The sequence below is a fragment of the Lolium perenne genome, chromosome 3 (genome assembly GCF_019359855.2).
Source record: "Lolium perenne isolate Kyuss_39 chromosome 3, Kyuss_2.0, whole genome shotgun sequence".
Classification (NCBI taxonomy): domain Eukaryota; kingdom Viridiplantae; phylum Streptophyta; class Magnoliopsida; order Poales; family Poaceae; genus Lolium; species Lolium perenne.
In genome coordinates, this window is record NC_067246.2 from 189,573,451 (window position 1) to 189,578,662 (window position 5,212).

The following is a 5,212-nucleotide window of genomic DNA, read 5'->3' on the forward strand; positions in this document are numbered from 1 at the left end:
TAGTATGCACCGTTGCTAAGACTCGTCGTTTCGAAGCATCACGTGATGATCGGGTGTGATAGATTCTACGTGTGCATACAACGGGTGCAAGTCAGATTTGCACATGCGAATACCAAGGTTAAAACTTTACGAGCCTAGCATGTACAGACATGGTCTCGGAAAGTCGTCATGATATGATGGATAAAATTATGAGTGAAATTGTTCATCATATTACAAAGTTACTAATAGTGAAATCTGAAACACTTGTCATATGATGATCAACTTAAAGTAAGAACCTCAAGGTTATTGGTATTTGACCAACAAACCTAGAAGTTAATAATGTTAAAGTGTTTTTCTGAATAATGAGAAAAGCTAAAAGAGAAACTGCAAAAGATATTTTGGCAAAAAGAAAAGAAAAGACTAGAAAGTCTAGCTCAGGTGTATATAAATGATATACATGTTATGGTTGTATTCCTAGTTAAGTCACACTATGAAATTCTTGGGTATTAGTACTATATTGGTTGGTATGAAATGTCATACAAAACAACGCAATACAAGAATACAATGGCCAAGTGACTGACAAGGAATATGATAGGAATGCACGTCTGGAACAAAATAAAGTGTTATTATGTTCGTCGTTAGCATTCTATCTAGCCCTTAGAATTTATAATAAAGAACTTAATAATTGTTATTTTGCTCTGGTCAAATGAAAACAATGAGTTGTTCAAATTATGACATTACTCTATGTACGATGGATAAGTTATTATAAATATTAATGGTGAAACACACACACATAACACTGACGCTAAAATGCCATAAGGCAAAATGATTTGAATTCCACTTATTTGTGGAACCGCCATTTAGGTCATATTAGAAAGGAACGCATGAAGGAACTCCATGCAAATGGATTTTTGGAGTCATTTGATTTTTGAATCGTTTGGCGCTTGCAAATCTTTTCTAAAGAGAATGACTAAAATACCGTTCATAGACCAAGAGTTGAATGGGCAACTAACTTAGTCAAAACATACATAATGATGTATGTGGCTCACTGGGCATAGTTGTGTGCGGGAGATTCTTCTACTTCATGAAAAACTTCAAACAATGAATTGAATATATATATGTGGATATATTCGATAAGGAAGAAGTTTGAAACATTTGAATAGATTCAAATAAATTCAGCATGAAGTGAAAATCATCGTAATAGAAAAGTCAAATATCTATGATTGGATCATGGTGGAAATATTTGAATTACGAGTTTTAGTGAACATCTAAGAGAGTTATGAAGTTGCTCTATAACTCACGTTTCTTGGAGTATCATAGTGATGATGAAGTATCCAAAAGACGTATCCAAACCTTGTTGGATTAATGATGAGATAAAATATTGATGCCATTATATTTTTGTGGATTATGCTTTAGAGACTACCGTTTTACACTAAATAAGAGCATCATCATGATCCATAGAAATGACACCATACGAGTTATGGCATGGGTATAAACCCTAATAGTCCTTTCTTTAAATTTTGGTTTAAAAGTTTACAACCGAAATCGGATAAATGTCTTTGTTGGTTATCCCAAAGAATTGATTGGGAATTCTTTCCACTATGAAGTAAAAGACAAAAGTGTTTGTTAATGTTACTTGCTTATTTCCAAGAAATTGTTTTCTAGCGAAGTATTTGAGTGGGAGGACAATAGAACTTGATAAGGTTTATGAACCTGAGCATAATGATCAGAGTAGCGCAACATCGGAAATTGGTTCCGGAAGCGGCCACGACGATCATGGCTCCCATGACTACAAAGTGTTTTAGCCATGGAGATCGAAGTACATATTGAATCTTATAGGTATGGTTTACTTTGTGATCAAATAAATGATTTGTGGACAAAGGATTGTTTTTGAACAATGATAAACCAACTACAAACAAAGAAGTTATGATGGGCCCTGACTCCGTTAAAATGGCTATATGGCATGAAATCCAAGATAGATGAATACTTATTGGAAGTAAATGGATCTATAAAATTGATGAAACTTGACTTGTCGAAAAGTTGTTTACGACAAAGTTCAAAGAGTTTAATACGATAAGATTAGATCTTCCGTAGCAATGCTTATAGTCTATGTGGATTATTCTAGTAATCACTACATATGAGATATGCTAGTAGGATGGCAAAATACATTACTTATCAGAAGCGTGTATTAAAGGTGTATACAAGATACAACCAAGAGTTTTGCTGGTCCGTGGAATACTAGATAGGTATACAAACTTCAATTGGATGAAGTAAGTATCATGGAGTTGGAATCTTCACCAGATGAAATAGTCAAAGAGTTTTTGATTTCATCAGAGACGATGAAGAGACTTGCATTTGCAAGAAATTAAGTGGGAGCGTTGAGACATATTTATAATACTTTATGTAGATGACATATAGTTGGTTATAAATGATGTAATTATATACTTGATTAAAAAGGTTTCATTGAGAAATTAACTTCAATGAAAGGATATGGACTGAAACAAATTTAGTGTCAAGATCTATGAAGATAGATTGAAACACATAATAATTTTAATTCAAAGTACATAGAATGGATATTGAACTAGTTCGATATAGAAATATTAAGAAAATGTTCTTGTCATGTGAAGGTTTAACAAGACTTGAGTGTATCTGACACTCGATGAGTAAAAACACATGAGTGATTTTAGATCATGAATAATATGTACATAATCAGATATCTTGTGCTCTAAAAAGTTAGGAGCATATACCAGAATGATTCATGTGATGATCATTGAAAAACAGTAAGAATATTCTTGAGTACTTAAGAAGAACCAAGAATTTATATATATAGTTTTTGTATGAAGAAATGACAAACAAATCGTTGTAGAGTGTTGCACCGATATTTGTTTTGTCACATATGAAAATAAAATTTCAATTTCAAATTAGACTAAGTGTTGTTTAAAAGGTAGCACAATGAGCTAGAAGTTGTCTATGCTAGATTTAGAAGAGTTCTAAATATTGTGACGGATTCTACAAAAGAAGGCAGAATATGTCATTGTTTTGACAATGACAAAGGATGTTAAGTCAAGAGGTTCTTTTAGAACTTGGTGTAGTTCCGACAGAGTCAGAACTTTGAAGCTATATTGTGTGTGACAATATTAGTGACATATTTCAGACCGCGGAATTAAGGTTCCACCAGAAGACCAAACATATTTAATGCCGACTCATTTGGAAATGAGAGATGCGTTGAGACGCAAATGAATTACAAAATACATACGGTTCTGAGCATGTCAGATCCGTTGACTAAAACCTCTCCCGTGAGCAAAACATGATAAAGCACCGGAAGGCCAAGGTGTTATATCTTTACAAATGTAAACTAGATTATTGATTCTAGTGCAAGTGGGAGACTGTTGGAGATATGCCCAAGAGGCAATAATAAAATGGTTATTATAATATCTTTGAGTTTATGATAATGTTTACATACCATGCTATAATTGTATTAACCGAAACATTAATACATGTGTGTTATGTGAACAACAAGGAGTCCCTAGTAAGCCTCTTGTATAACTAGCTTGTTGATTAATAGATGATCATCGTTTCATGATCATGAACATTGGATGTTATTAATAACAAGGTTATGTCATTATGTGAATGATATAATGGACACACCCAATTAAGCGTAGCATAAGATCACGTCATTAAGTTATTTGCTATAAGCTTTCGATACATAGTTACCTAGTCCTTATGACCATGAGATCATATAAATCACTTATACCGGAAAGGTACTTTGATTACATCAAACGCCACTGCGTAAATGGGTGGTTATAAAGGTGGGATTAAGTATCCGGAAAGTATGAGTTGAGGCATATGGATCAACAGTGGGATTTGTCCATCCCGATGACGGATAGATATACTCTGGGCCCTCTCGGTGGAATGTCGTCTAATGTCTTGCAAGCATATGAATGAGTTCATAAGAGACCACATACCACGGTACGAGTAAAGAGTACTTGTTAGGAGACGAGGTTGAACAAGGTATAGAGTGATACCGAAGATCAAACCTCGGACAAGTAAAATATCGCGTGACAAAGGGAATTGGTATTGTATGTGAATGGTTCATTCGATCACTAAAGTCATCGTTGAATATGTGGGAGCCATTATGGATCTCTAGATCCCGCTATTGGTTATTGGTCGGAGTGAGTACTCAACCATGTCTGCATAGTTCACGAACCGTAGGGTGACACACTTAAAGTTGGATGTTGAAATGGTAGAACTTGAATATGGAATGGAGTTCGAATATTTGTTCGGAGTCCCGGATGAGATCCCGGACATTACGAGGAGTTCCGGAATGGTCCGAAGAATAAGATTCATATATAGGATGCCATTTTATGTGAATTAAAATGATGCGGAAGGTTCTATGGAAGGTTCTAGAAGGTTCTAGAAAAGTCCGGAAGAAACCACCAAGGAAGGTGGAGTCCCGGTGGGACTCCACCTCCATGGCCGGCCAACCCTAGTGGGGGTGGAGTCCCAAGTGGACTCCCCCTTAGGGGGCCGGCCACCCCCCCCCCCCCCATATGGAAGGGGGGAATCCCACCCCAAGTGGGATTCCCACCCTAGGTAGGTTTCCTTTTCATATGGAAGGTTTTGGTTTCGGGTCTTATTCGAAGACTTGGAGTCCAACACTTGGGGTTCCCCCTATATAATGAGGGGCCAAGGGAGGGGGTCGGCCTCCCCAAGACCACAAGCTGGCCGCCCCATTGAAGTGGCCGGCCACCCCCTCCCAAACCCTAGCCGCCCCCCTCTCCTCCATATCTCCCGCGTAGCTTTAGCGAAGCTCCGCCGGAGTTCTCCACCGCCACCGACACCACGCCGTCGTGCTGTCGGATTCAAGAGGAGCTACTACTTCCGCTGCCCGCTGGAACGGGAGGTGGACGTCGTCTTCATCAACAACCGAACGTGTGATCAAGTACGGAGGTGCTGCCCGTTTCGTGGCGCCGGAAGCGATCGTGATCAAGATCTTCTACGCGCTTTTGCAAGCGGCAAGTGAACGTCTACCGCAACAACAAGAGCCTCATCTTGTAGGCTTTGGAATCTCTTCAAGGGTGAGACTCGATACCCCCTCGTTGCTACCGTCTTCTAGATTGCATCTTGGCTTGGATTGCGTGTTCGCGGTAGGAAAATTTTTGTTTTCTATGCAACGTTATCCTACAGGTACGGCCGGACTCTGCAGAGCGGCATGGACTACATCACGGCCGGC